This window comes from Erinaceus europaeus, chromosome X (assembly GCF_950295315.1).
Source record: "Erinaceus europaeus chromosome X, mEriEur2.1, whole genome shotgun sequence".
Classification (NCBI taxonomy): domain Eukaryota; kingdom Metazoa; phylum Chordata; class Mammalia; order Eulipotyphla; family Erinaceidae; genus Erinaceus; species Erinaceus europaeus.
The window spans coordinates 91,330,075-91,345,425 of NC_080185.1; the positions used below are offsets into that span (position 1 = coordinate 91,330,075).

At 41.1% G+C, this 15,351-nt stretch overlaps 1 protein-coding gene and 1 pseudogene across 3 annotated transcripts in view; one reads left to right on the forward strand and one right to left on the reverse strand.

Moving 5' to 3' along the window:
- SLC9A7 (solute carrier family 9 member A7) overlaps positions 1-15,351 on the forward strand; it is a 165,957-nt gene that overhangs the window by 11,320 nt on the left and 139,286 nt on the right. The gene's annotated exons all lie outside the window — the stretch shown is intronic.
- On the reverse strand, positions 584-6,474 carry LOC103119371 (H/ACA ribonucleoprotein complex non-core subunit NAF1-like; annotated as a pseudogene).

Here is a 15,351-nt window from a genome sequence, read left to right on the forward strand (position 1 = left end):
GGGGAAGACAGAAAGAGACAGAGACATCTGCAGCCCTGCTTCACCACTCATGAAACCTTTCCCCTGTAGGCGGGGATCAGGAGCTTGAACCTGGGTCCTTGAACACTGCAATGTGTGTGCTTAACCAAGTGAGCCACCTCCTGGCCCCTAGTTTAAAGACTTCCTAAGACTTTAACATATTTTTAGATATACCAAGCAATCTGTGTACTCAGTATATTTTAACCCATGATGGAAGTTGCTCAAGATTATCATATTCATATATATATATATATATATATATATTCATTCAACTGAGTAAAGATGGGGAAAGCATCAACCTGAAGCTTAAAGTACTACATAATTGAATTTTCCCCCCAAGTATCTGAAGTGAAACTTTAATATAAATACAACTCCACAAAGTTTACAAAGATATACATATATCTATATATTATATAGATATAGATATAGATATCAACTAACTTACATCTAAAGGAATCATCTAGTACTTTGTGAGTTTTGAAATCTAGCTCCATAACTTTTTTCAAAAAGACCTCTTCCATATAATATAAAAAGTCTACATTTCTCTAGAAATACATACATTCACCTAGTAGTAAGACCCAAAATGAGAACTACTATCTCCAGAAGAAGAAGACAGAGGCGGTGGTGGGGAGGAGGGGGGGGTAAGGAGTAGGGTGAGAACAACAGGTGAGGTGCCGTGTTTGGTGCAGCCCAGCCCATATTTGCAGGTGGGGGGAGGGGGAGGAGGGAGAGTGGGGAGTGAAAAGCCATGCACGTCATACATTGGAGGAGGAAAGGGATACTGTGGCAGGAAAGGATTATCTTGTCTGCGTGGTGGATATCCGAAAGTGTCATGAGGTGCCATATGTCCTAGGTTATGAAACTGTGGGGGTGGGGGTGGGGGCCTGCCCTGGTGAGGCCGAGGGTATCTACCCCAGGAACTGCCCGGGGTGAAGTTTCTTGTGAAATCCTCTTGAATGTTCTGACATGGAGCCCTGAGCATTCCAGTTCTGATGGACTTCTGCAAAATCTGCACCTGGTTCACTGAAATGCGGCTTGGGTTTTTTCCGCCCCTGACCCTGAGATTTCTTCTTCTGTTTAGCTTCTTTTTCTTTTTCATCATCACTAAAATCTAAAGCATCTGATGGTGGTTCCTGATCATTCTTCCATGATGCATCTGACCCCTTTTCCTGATTAAGTCTTTCCGTGAATATATACTGAGTGAAGTCTTTCATTGATGGAGCAAAAAACATAGTGTCACTTATTTTAATACCTTTACTCTCAATGTGCTCTGAAGAACTGAACTGTAACACATAAAATGGATGCGCAAGAGGTCCAAATATCTCAAATATCTATAAGAAGGAAAAGAAAGAAAGAAAGAAAGAAAGAAAGAAAGAAAGAAAGAAAGAAAGAAAAAGGTCTCTTACAACATATGAAACATCTTGAGAGGTTATTGCTAAGATGACAGACTGATAATTGGTTTTGAAATGTCTTGAGAAGTTTATTTTTTTAAGAAAGGAGACATTAACAAAACCATAGGGTAAGAGGGGTACAGTTCCACACAATTCCCACCACCCGATCTCCATATCCCATCCCATCCCCTGATAGCTTTCCCATTCTCTGTCCCTCTGGGAGTATGGACTCAAGGTCGTTGTTGGTTGCAGAAGATGAGAGGTCTGGATTCTGTAATTGCTTCCACCCTGAACATGGGCGTTGAGTGGTCAATCCATACTCCCAGTCTGCCTCTCTCTTTCCCTATAGTAGGGTGGGTCTCTGGGGAAGCGGAGCTCCAGGACACATTGGTGGGGTCGTCTGTCCAGGGAAGTCTGGTCAGCATCTTGCTGGCATCTGGAACCTGGTGGCTGAAAAGAGAGTTAACATACAAAGCCAAACAAATTGTTGAACTTAACATGATTTCTTCAAGCTCCATCCAAGATGGGCTGAGGAATGGTGAAATCACCATTTTTACTCTGAAAATGACCCCTAGTTCCAGTTTATCTGTCTCTTCATTTATCTCCCTTAATTCTTTATTGATTTTTCTCCCTGGGTCATCTGTCAAGTTGAGAGAGTGGGGTTTTGAAGTCCCCTACTATTACTGTAATATATCGCTGTAGCTCTTTCAGTAGATGCTTGATGTATTTAGATTGGCTCTCCTTGGGTGCATAGATGTTGATAATCATTAAGTCCTCTTGATGGATTGATCCTCTGAGCACTAAGTAATGTCCATCCCTATTTTTTAAAATTTTATTTATTATAAGGTCTATCATGTCACATATGAGCATAGCTGTTCCTGCCCTTTTTTGTGGTTATTCGCTTGTATGGTAGTTTTCCATTCTTTCACTATGAGCCTGTGTTTGTCTTGTTGAGTTAGGTAGGATTCCTGCAGACAACTGTCGCTTTCTGCAGTGGCGGCGGGACGCAGAAAAAGGAGGTGGAGCAGCAAGGGAACACAATCTTTTATTTGCGCAGGGACCTCAGGGTTTGGGTGGGAATGCAGCAGTTGGGGCCATGTGGAGCTAGCCAACATGGCTGCCTGCACTGCACCCTTCTGTCACCGAGGTGAAAAGCGGGCAAGAGAGCGAGGGGCGGAAGAAGAAGGGCTTTTATGGGAATAGCTCTCGTGAGAATAAGAAGGGGGAGGAGTAACCATAGCATTCCAGGGTAGGATAATAACTTTCACAGGAATGGGAAGGGGGGGCAGTAACCAAAGCACTCCAACTATCGCGGGGAATTGACAATGCCCTGAGGGCACAATATGGCAGAACAGGCGCTCCGAGAATGTCCCAACTCTCGCGGGAACTAGCAATAGCCTTAGGGGACAACATGGCAGATGTGACTGCATCTGCACAATTTCCCAGCAGACAACATATGGTTGGATTGTGTTTTCTGATTCATCTTCCTATTCTGTGCCTTTTAGTAGGTGAATTCAGGCCACTGACATTTATTGATATTATAGATTGATGATATTTTAATGCCATTCCTGTAGATGTTCAGAGTGTTCTGATATATGGCATGTTTATGATGATCTGATGGTTTATAGGAGACCTTTCAGAGCTTCTTTTGGGGCAGGCTTGGTGATATTTGATTCCTTCAACTTTCACTTGTCAGACAATGTTTTTATGCCTCTAGCTAGTCTGAATGACAGTCTAGCAGGATACAGTAGTCTTGGTTGAAAGCCTTTCTCATTGAGCACTCAATAAATATCTTGTCATTCTCTTCTGGCCTGTAGTGTTTGTGTGGAGAAATCTGCTGCTAATCTTATGGGTTATCCTCTGTAAGTGACTCTTTGTTTTTCTCTTGCAGCCTTGAGGATCCTTTCTTTATCCTTATTCCTTTCCATTCTGAATATGATATGTCTTGGTGTCTTTAAGTCTGGGTTAATTCTGTTTGAGACCCTCTGGGCTTCTTGAACCTTTATGTCTTTTATGTTGTCTAGACTAGGGAAATTCTCATCTATTATGTCCTGTAGAATGCTTTCTTCCTCTTCCTCTTTTTCTTCCTATGGTAGGCCTATAATATACATATTTTTTCTTTTGAAGTCATCCCATATATCTCTGTTGTTGTTTTCAGTATCTCTTAATCTCTTTTCAAGATCTCTTACATCTTTCTTTGTTTTCTCTAATGCATCCTCAATCTTGCTAATTCTGTTTTCAGCCTCATCTATTCTATTCTCTCTCCCCTCTGTTGTTTTCTGTAGCTCAGCTATTTTGTTACCCTGTTCTGATACTGTTTTATCAGTTTTTATTTACTGTTATACTGTTTTTATTTAGCTCAGCTATTTCAGCTTTCAGCTCTCTAATTACCTTGAGATAGTGCTTTTCTTCAGAGTCTCATTTGTTGTTTCTGCATTTCTGGTGATAATTCTTTCAAACTCTTTCCTCACTCCTGTGACTAATTCCTCAATTAGTAATTGGATATTGATCTCATTCTTCTGAGCTTCTACCTTTGGGGTTTTTTAGCTGGGCTTTTGTCTTGGTTCATTTCTACAATGTTTCTCCTTGTTTTAACCATTATTATAGTATGTTATGAGGTCCTTCTCTCAGCACTTTTCAGTCCACTGATCACTCTTGCCTGGATTGCCTTGTGTCTAAGTAAGGTACTTAAAGAGTTCACAGTTGTACAAATTAACAGTTGTTTCAATGTTGTCAATGTTATCTCAATCCCTGAGTTGGAGCACAGTGGCTATAAAAGCCTCTTTTGTTCTTTTTCTTCCCTGTAGGCTATGGTAGCCTGAGGGCTTTTAAACTATAAATAGGATTTTTAGCTTAATCACTCACTCCTGACCAAGTAATAAAGCAGAGGAGAGGAGAGATAGCACAGTAGTTATGCAAAGAGACTCCCACACCCCAAGGATCCAAAGCTCTGGGCTCAGTTCAGGTGCTCTACCAAGCCAGGCAGCACTGCTGGGCCCTGTGAGTTTCTAAACAAGTCCCATTTATAGTCTGTAGGTTCTGAGGCAATTATTCACCATGTTCTCATCAGGAGAACAATGTCAAAGGCTCCCACTATACAACCTCACTGCTAGACCACCAGGGTGTAGATCTCCTGAGTTTCCTGCCCCCTGATGCCAGCACAGGGTCTCTCCACTCCTGCTCCAGCCTCGGAAGGCAGTAGCAATGGAGACTCACAGTTGCATTTGGTGAGTCTTAGGGGAGTCCTCTCCTCCCTTCAGCAGTCTTTTTGTTGCTAAAACTAATTGGAGGTGGCTCCTCAACTGGCAACTGCCAGACTGTTACAAGCAGCTCAGGAGTAGATATGGGCTTTAGCCCCAGTAATCTCTCCTTAGGCTCCTCTCTGTGCACGAGCCACATGTGTTTTCACTCACTGGTGACTTGATGGGTTCCCAAAGTAGTCCCAGTCTCGTCTTGTTGCAGTCTCAGATGATCTTCGATATTCCTTATTTTTTAGAGAAGTTTCTCAACTGGGTAGAGCTGGAGGTCTGGGCAGAGTTGTGGTCTCTAGATGCTCTGGCAATTTGGTGGGTTCACGCCACGTACACTTAACCTGCTGCACTACTGCCCAACTCCCTATGAGTACAATTTTATATCTCTGCTTCATGTATGTTTCTATACCATGCCCTCCACCAAAGTACTAATAGCCTTCTACCAAAATTTACTAGACTCTCTCCACCCTTATGATCCTGTTTCCCTTCCCCCTTTGACTTCAGTTCTGCCATCTGAGTCTTGGGGCTTGTTTTCCTTTGACTCAATTCCCTTACTTTACTTTTCTATCTCCCCTACATAAGTGTGGATCATCAGGTATTTGTCCTGCTCCCTCTGAGTTAGATATATTATTAGAAAATCCTCTCCAGTCTGAATGACAGTCTGGCAGGGCAGAGTTTCTTGGCTTGATAGAATTTCTCATTGATTCCTCGGTATATATATATATATATATATGTGTGTGTATATATATATATATATATATATATATATATATATATATATATTGAGATCTATGCACACCTATGCTCATAGAAGCAGTTTTTTTATTTTACCAGAGCACTGCACAGCTCTGGCTTATAGGTGGTGTTGGGTATTGAACCTGGGACCTCGGAGTCTCAGGAAGAGAATCTATTTGCATAACCATTATGCTGTTTCCCCCACCTTGCAGCACAGTTGATAATAACCCAAACCTGGAAACAACCCAGGTCCATTACAGATGAATAGCTAAGAGAGTTGTGGTTTATATACAGAAATGGAATACTACTTAGCTGTTAAGAATGTTCACGTCGGGGACAGGTGGTGGTGCACCTGGTTAAGCACTCATATTATAATGTGCAAGGACGCAGGTTCAGGCCCCTGGTCCCCATCTGCAGGGGAAAAGCTTCACAAGTGGTGAAGCAAGGCTACAGTTGTCTCTCTGTCTCTCTCCCTATCTCCCCCTCCCTCCTCAGTGTCTCTCTGTCTCTATTCAATAATAAAATAAGTAAAAATAATTAAAAAATAATGTTGAAGTCATCGTTGCTTCATTTTGGATTGAGCTTGAAGGAATCTTGCTAAGTAAGATAAGTTAAAGTGAGGAGGATGAATACCAGATGACCTCATTCACAGGTGGAACTTCAGAAACAAGGACAGAAAGGAAAGACACAAAGTAAAACTTGAACTGGCTTTAGTGTATTGCACCAAAGGAAAGGACTCTGGGGAAGGAGGGCAGGGATGGGACGGAGAGGGCTTTGGGATCCTGGTGCCTGATGGTGGAAAAGGACTTAAGTTGAGGGCGAGTGTTTTGCAGACACCTATCACGGGGAGATGAGAAATTGTACCCATGTGTTAACACCTGTACCGTAAGCCATTAGCCCCCCCCCAATAAAATGATATATAAAAAGAAAATCGTCTCCATATCTACCCACACTGTCAAAAAAGGTAAGATCTCATTCTTTCTCATAGCTGAGTAGTATCCCATCATGTGCATATACTGCAACTTCTCGATCCACTTGCCTATTATTGGGTACTTGCGTTGATCCCATATACTGGCCATTGTAAGCAGCGCTGTAGTGAACATAGGTGTGAATGTATCTTTTTCAATCAGTATTTATGTGTTCTTTGGGTAGATACCTAGGAGTGGAATTGCTGAATCGTATACGTGATAGTACAATTTCTAATTTCCCAAGAAACCTTAATACTGTTTTCCATTGGAGCTGAACTGCTTTATATTCCCACCAGCAGTAGAAAATCTAATCTGACAATTTTGCCTTTTGCTGAGGTGTTTCTGTTCATTTACATTTTATATGATTATTAAAATGGCTATTTTGATTTTTTTATTTGTTCTTTGCTTCCTTTCCCTAACTTTTTGACCGCTATTTCAAAATGGTCAGAATTGTTGATTGACTATCCAACAACGACGACATTAACAACAATAAAACAACAAGGGCAACAAAAGGGAATAAATAAATATTAAAAAAAGAATCCTTGATTGGATATGGATACTAATAGAATTTCCAAATTGTCTACGCATGTATGATTAACATTTTCAAATAATTATGACTAATATAATTTGCATGTCCTAATTTTTAAAAATATCTTTATTTGATAGAGACAGATAGATATCTAGAGAATGGGGAGATAAAGAGGAGGAGACAGAGAGACGCTTACAGACCTGCTTCACCGCTTGCTTGAACCTGGGTCCTTGCACATTTTAACATATGTGCTCAACCAAGTGCACCACCACCCAGCCCCGCTTGTCCTGCTTTTTAAACAGTTCATCCATTCTTCACAGGAAAAGGTTGCATATAAGACCCAACTCTTGAAAACTAATAAACCTTCTGGCTTCAATTCAGAGATGTAAACTATAGAGCTCCCATCCTTACATCTAGAAAACATCTGGACAAATTTCAGAGGAATGACTTTAATTGAACCCAACAGAAAATTGAGGTTTCAGGGCAAACAACAGATTCCAAAATCAGGAGCGAGATAGGGGGTCACTGAAGGAAGAAACATGGACCAAGCGTATGTTTACCTCTGAATATCACAGAAACCAATGAGACAAAACTAGAACATCTTAATTGCTACAGGTTGGGGGGTGGTCACTGGTGTTGAAAGTCTTCAGCCTCCTCACCAGGTGCTCCCAGGAAAGCTTAGAGAGAATTTTTTTAATTAATTAATTAAAAAAGGAGATTCTTAAGAGAGTTTCTCCCAGATGCTGCCTGGAAGAGAAAAATACAACCACTGCCCCAATCCTCTCAGTATTGTCTCCTTTCATCTGTTGCTTTATAGGAAGAAGGGTAGCAAAACCTTAGGGCACTGATGGAATCCACTGTAGCAGGGTAAGGAGAACTGGAAAAATATAGAAGCTCTAATCCCGGGGGAAGAAAGTAAGTAACCCCTTGCCGATGCCAGAATTACCTTTGAAGGACAATCTGGAATGCTTCCGGAGGCTACTACCCCAATACCCAGACTTACAGGGCTTGCCGGATATTGAGGGTTATTTGCCTCCCCCCCAAGACTAGGCTAACAAACATCAAGTACAAAACATAAATAATAGACATACTAAAGCGGAATCATAAAAAATGCTTATCAAGACCTAGGGAAAGTAGAAAAAGAAGAAGAAAAAAAGAGAACACACCAGATAGAAAAGTCAATAAGAAGTACAAAACGAATCCCACCATATCAGATAATATTTTAATTATGGTATGTATGTATTTAAAAAGACACAACTGTGTGCTATCTATAAGAAACCCCACTTTAGGTAGAGAGATTCAAAGTAAAAAGGAAGGTTTAAAAATGCACCAAGTAAAGGGGGTTTTAAAAAAAATGCACTAATTAGGGGCCGGGTTGTGGTTCACCTGGTTGAGCGCACATGCTACAGTGCACAAGGACCCAGGTTCAAGCCCCCGATCCCCACCTGTAGAGGGAAAGCTTTGCGAATGGTGAAGCAAGACTGCAAGGTGTCTTTCTGTCTCTCTCTCTCTCTCTCCCTATCACCCCCTTCCCTCTAGATTTCTGCCTGTCTCTATCCAATAAATAAATAAAAACAATTAAAAAATGCACTAAGTAAACTAAACAAAAGAAAGCTGGAGCAGCTCTAATAAATTCAGTTGGAGTAGATTTCATAGCAAGGACGAGTAGGAACTTTATATCTGCAGAATCAGTTTGCCTCTGCGATTAATGTAAAATAATTATAGGACTGGTATCCCATTGCCTTTGTCATATTTGATTGGAAGCAAGTGAGAGTCCTAGCCACCAAATTGTAGGCAGTCCTCTCATTGTGTTAGCTTGATATATAATTAATTTGTTAGCATGGTTTATTTTCAAAGCACCACTCTAGTTAACATGGTTCACATTTCTAGAACCATGAGCTATTAACTGCGTGGAAACAAATGCACACCGAGGCCCTCGACCAGTCATGTTTTGGGTTGTCAGAAGAGTCAAGATGCATTTTCACAAAGAAAAACATATATCATGACTTTCCCCAAAACCCAGAGATTTTTTTCTTTTTCTTTTATTTTACTTATATTTTGATATTACAGAATTACATGTCGACAGGGGTTTGAATGCACACCATTCCCACCACCAGAGTTCTGAATCTTCACTCTCCCCACTGCAATCCACCACAGTTCCCCTAAAGTTTTAAACATGGGCCAACCATCTTTACAACTATCCATCCACATTTATACATAGTTGACCTTTCTTTTCCTGATTAACTCCTCTCTTTCTCTCTAAGCCACTCATGACATTGTAGCTACTTCCGAATGTCCCTTTCTTTTTCCTTCTCTCTCTGGGTGCTGATGGAGCTGGAGTGCAGAGTCCTCTTATCTTCATCCTATCACTTCTCCCCCACTGGGAGTATGGATCAAGGTTCTTTATGGGGAGCAGAAGGTAGGAAGGAGTTCTGGCTTCTGTAGCTGCTTCTCCACTGAGCATGGGTGTTGACAGGTCGATCTATACCCTCAGTCGGGGTGGAATCATGGTAGCATCTGTAACTTGGTGTCTGGAAGGTGGCATGACCTAAGTTGAGACAAGATGGTTAATGAACAGGAACCAAAATATAGGATCAGAGCAGATGAGATTAGGGATTTGGGGGTAGAAGAAAACTAGGAGAACCATTTTAGGCGTGTTCCTAGGGACATACAACTATAGTAGTGTTGCTTGAGTTTGGTAGCTAGCCTGAGGTTGGATGAGAATATTGTCTGAGAGAATGGTGTCAGAGTGGAGAAAAGGGCTAGAAAGTTGGATTAGGGAAGGGAGTAGCTCCCATTCTTATAAAAAAAAATCATGGCTAAAATGGACTATTTAACCCCATCCGCCTGCTCCAGGGCCCATATGTAAATACATATTTATATTTAGTGTCAGAGCCTGTGTAACCTCTACGTCCCTATTGGTCTGAGCTTATAGCTCATGGTCATATCAGAGGAACATTGCAGGCTGCACTCATTTCAGGACCAATTTTTTTCAAGTGGCAGGCAAGATACCCCCAGCCTCCCTTCGGAGACTGCCACCCAGTAATTTTTTCAAAGTTTTTTTTTTTCTTTTTATCATTGGGGCTAAGTGCCAGCATTATGAATCCACTGCTCCTGCAGGCCATTTTTTTTTTCATTTTATTAAATAGGACAGAGAGAAATTGAGAGAAAGATAGACATCTGCGGACCTGCTTCACCGCTTATGAAGTGACCTGCTGCACATAGGGAGCCGGGGGCTTGAACCAGTATCCTTGAGCAAGTCATCCTTGTACTTTGTACTATGTGCACTTAACCCGGTGTGTCACCACCCCTCCCCCCCAAGGTTTCTTCATGATTGGCCACCATTCATCTGTCATTCAATTTAGATACAGAGAGCAGGGCATATAGTTCTGTTGTCTCCTTGCCTCCCTGTGAGAAGCCCAAGTGACATTTTATCAAAATGGAGAACTGAAAGAGGAAATTGGCCAGTAACGATGAAAGGAATTACAGCAAAGAACTAAAAAACGATAATACTGAAAGACATCTGTAGGTAGAAGTGTTCATGCCCTTGCAGTCCTCTGAGAAACTGTAGATAATAGATCCAGAAGGACTTGGTGAAAGGAGACATGTTGATATAAATCAGCTAAGTGGTTGTAACAGAAAGGATTATGATATCTCAGGGGAAGTGGTGCCAACAACAATAACAACAACAAAAAATCTTCAAATTGAAGTAACTCTTAGAGACATCTCAAGATACTGAAAGTGCTAAGGAGTGAAAGTAGAGACTCGTCCTAACCTAGAAAAGATTGTGACAAGTTGGTCACAAAACACAGAAGAAAAAGATGTGCAGTCTGTATTGTAAGTTAATTGTTAAATGATCGGGGGGAGAGACACTCTTCAAAACCTCCTTCACAGTTAAGCGCACATGATGCGAAGCACAAGGACCGGCAGAAGGATTCCAATTCGAGCTTCCAGCTCCCCACCTTCAGGGGGGTTGCTTCACAGGTGGTGAAGTAGGTCTGTAGGTGTGTCTTTCTTTCCACCTGTCTTCCCCTCCTCTCTGGATTTCTCTCTGTCCTATCCAACAACTACAGCAATAACAACAACAATAAACAAGGGCAACAAAAAGGAAAAAAAATAGCCTTCAAGATCAGTGGATCTGTAGTCCCAGTGATAGTCCTGGAGGCAAAAAAAAAAAAAAAACCCTCCTTCACAAGTTAACCAAGAAACACACATTTCAATCCTCAGTATTTATGATATTGAAAATGACGATGTGATGTACTAAATAGATATTCATTTTCTACCTTCATTTCCTTTTAAATTTATGTTTGAGTGTAAGGGTATTTAATGCCTTTGATACATTTTTTTTTTTTTTTTACCAGAGCACTGATCAGCTCTGGCTTACGGTGGTAGGGAGGATTGAACCTGGGACTTCAAAGCCTCAGGCACAAGAGTCTCTTTACATAACCATTATGTTATCTCCCCACCCCTTTTGATACAGTTTTTTAAGTACAATTATATTTTCCCATTGATTATTGAGATCACTTTTCATGCTTTCAGCTTGCACAGTAATTTGAGGTCTTCACTGCCATACAGGTCTGTCTTGTACAGTGATTTAAAACATGGATAAACCTCAAGAACATGTAAAATGAAAGCAGCCATGCAGAAAAGGCCACCTACCATGTGATTCATTTATGTGATTTTTAAAATATTTATTTATTTTCCCTTTTGTTGCCCTTGCTGTTTTTTAATTGTTGTTGTAGTTATTATTGTTGTTGTTATTGATGTCATCATTGTTAGATAGGACAGAGAGAAATGAAAAGAGGAGGGGAAGACAGAGAGGGGGAGAGAAAGACACCTGCAGACCTGCTTCACCGCCTGTGAAGGGACTCCCCTGCAGGTGGGGAGCCGGAGGCTTGAACCCGCATCCTTACACTGGTCGTTGATCTTCCTGCCATGTGCGCTTAACCTGCTGCGCCACACCCAGTTCCCAAATATATATATGTATTTAAAATGAAGTAAATAAAGTGTAGAAACAAAGCCTAATAAGTAGGCAGAGAACTGACACAGTAGTACAGCTCCTGGACTTGGAAGCATTAGGTCTTGAGCTTGATTGCCAGCACGGGGAACAGATTTGGAAAGTGATAGACAGTATTTTAGCTGGAGCATGCTGACTAGACATGCTTGTAAAGGAGACTCTGAGGGGCCACGTGCGCTTAACCCTCTGCGCTACCTCCCGACTTCCAGTTTTCTAATTTTTATAGCCCCAGTGTCTGTGACTAGAAGATAGCTCACTTGGTAGAGCATGCATCTTATTAGGAACAAGCTCCTGGGTAGTACAAGGTTCTTAGGAGTACTATGGACAGTGCCAGGGGGAATTCCAAAAATGGTGCACTGGTACTAGGGTGCCTCTCTCTCTCTCTCTTAGTGCGGTGAAAATTGGGGGGGGGCTGGGCTGTGGTGCACTTAGTTGAGTACAGGCGTTACCATGCTCAAGGACCCTGGTTCAATAACCCTCTCCTACCCCCTGCAAGGGGGCTACATCAAGCAGTGAGACAGGTCTGCAGATATCTTTATGTATCTACCTGTCTGTCTGTCTATCCGTCCATCTGTCTCTATCTTTATCTCTATTTGTGTGTATGAGTGATATGATTCCATCATCTTTGTCTCAGTTAACCTCACAACTTTTATAACCACACATTCCTCCCTTCCATGCCACTCTGGGGGTTATGGAATCAGGTCCTATTGCAGACCGTGCATGAATTTGATTGAGGGTCTTCAATTTTAGCTCCAGCTCATGTGCTAGTTATCTCATCTGTTTAGTTGAGTCGGTCTTTGTCCCTTCCTCTGACTCATTTAACTGTTGCACAAGGCCTTACAAATCTATTAGAATGAAGATGTATATATACCACAACTTACTCAACCACTCATCTGTTGTTGGATACCAACGTTGCTTCCAAGTTTTGGCTGTTACAAGTGTGCTGCTATGAACATACGTATACATACATCTTTTTGGATGGGTGTGTTTGGTTTCTTAGGATACATCTCCAGAAGAAGGACTGCTGGGTCATAGAGTAGGTCTATTTTAGCCTTCTGAAAGTTTTCTAGACTGCTTTCCATAGGAGCTGGACTAATTTACATTCTTACTAGCAATGCAGGAGGGTTCCATTGCCCCCACAACCTCTCCAGCATTTGTTGTTACTATCCTTTCTGATTTATGACATTCTCCCAGGAATGAAGTGGTATCTTGTTGTTGTCTTCATTTGCATTTTCTCTGACCATCAATGACTTGGAGCATTTTTTCATATGTCTGTTGGCCTTTTGGATCTCTTATTTGGTGTATATCCTGTTCATATATTCTCCACATTTGTGGATGGGATCATTTGATTTTTTGTTGTTGTTGCTGAGTTTGGTGAGTTCTTTGTTTACTTTAGTTACTAGTCTCTTGTCTGATATATGGCATGTAAAGATTTTCTCCCATTCTGTAAGGAGTCTCTTTGTTTGGGTGATAGTTTCTTTCTTTTGCTGTACAGAAGCTTTTCAATTTGTTGTAGTCCCATGGGTTTATTTTTGATTTTTCTTCCTTGCAACTGGATTTGTATCAGTGAAGATGCCTATAAAATTTAGATGGAAAAGAAAGCTGCCAATATTTTCCTCTAAGTATTTGACAGTTTCTGGTCTAATGTACAAGTCTTTGATCCATTTGGAGTTTACTTTTGTGTGTGGTGAAATGTAGTGGCTCAGTTTCATTCTTCTGCATGTTTCAACCTAGTTTTTCCAACACCATTTGTTGAAGAGACTCTCTTTTCTCCATTTAATAGTTTGGGCCCCCTTGTCAAAACTTAGATGACCATAGGCATGGGGACTTTATGTATCTTTCTTTCTTTTTTTCAAAAATTTTCAAATCATTAAGTGGTATCTTTATTCTTTTAAATATGCATATCTTTTAAAATCTCTGCCAAGTAATCTCTAATAACTTGTTAGTCTTTGTAACTAGTTTTATTTATTTATTTTAAATTTTTTTATTTATAAAAAGGAAACACTGACAAAAAACCATAGGATAAGAGGGGTACAACTCGACACAATTCCCACCACCAGAACTCCATATCCCATCCTCTCCCCCTGATAGCTTTCCTATCTATGTCTATTTCTATCTCCTCCTCTCTCAGTTTCTCTTTGTCCTACTTAATAAAATAGAATGAAAAAAGGGGGGAGGAAATGGTTATTGGGTGTGGTGAATTCATAGCTCTGGCACTGAGCCCCAGCAATAACCCTGGTGGGAAAAAAATGAAAAGAGGTGAAAATTGACCCAAGGAGGCTGCCCAGTCACAGTATCACACATGGGCAAGATCCTAGTTCATTTCCCTAGAGTCACATAAAAAGAAAGCTCCAATGTCCAGATGACAGTGAAGCCACATGAAATGTTCAAGATGACATGTTTCATCCATGTCAGTCTTATCTCCAGAGGAGGAAGCAGCAGCCCCCAATTACGATCCCCAGAGGAATCATAAAGTTAATTTCCTAATAACTTTTCCACAGAGGTTATCACAACAGTCCTTATGGGTAGGATATGTGACACTGTATAAAAAAGTCAACAGGTTTCACTCATGTGGAATCTAGAGATCTGATACACATGAACTTGAAAAAAAAAACAAAACTGAAGCAAACAAACTGTTTCTAAGACTTGCGAGAACAATAGTGGTTTTCTTTGGGAGGTGGAAAGTGGGAACACAACTCTGGTGGTGAGCGTGGTATAGAACTCTACATTGCAATCTTATAATCTTGTAGCCTACTATTAATTACAAATAAAAAATTAAGTCAAAGAATATTCAAGTATTCAATATATGACTTAGCTGTATAAAAATTATGATTGTACTTACTTGAGCCTCTCCATGAAAAGGTAGGTACCTATTATTAACAAATGGTATTATGGTATGGAGACAGTTCACCTGGTAGAGCACACACCTTACCAAGTGCAAGGCTATGGGTTCAAGTCCCAGCACCACATGTGAGCACCCCAGCAGTGTATGGTGAAGCAATGTTGTGGTGTCTCTTTTCTGGATGTCTTTCTAACTCTCCTGCTCCTGTGCCCTGTCTCAAAATAAAGAGCTATGTATAAGAAGACCAATGAGTGGGAGTCGGGCGGTAGCGCAGTGGGTTAAGCGCATGTGGCGCACAGTGCAAGGACCGACTGAAAGATCCCGGTTCGAGCCCCTGCTCCCCACCTGCAGGGGCGTCTCATCACAGGCGGTGAAGCAGGTCTGCAGGTATCTATCTTTCTCTCCCCCTCTCTGTCTTCCCCTCCTCTCTCTGTCCTATCCAACAACGACAACATCAGTAAAAACAATAATTACAACAACAACAACAAAAGAATAAAGGTAGTTAAAAAAAAAGAAGGCCAATTAGTATAAATCAGGGGTATCCCAAAATATGACTTAGGCAGGAATCAGCTGTAGTGTTCAGAAACAACAAAACTTCTC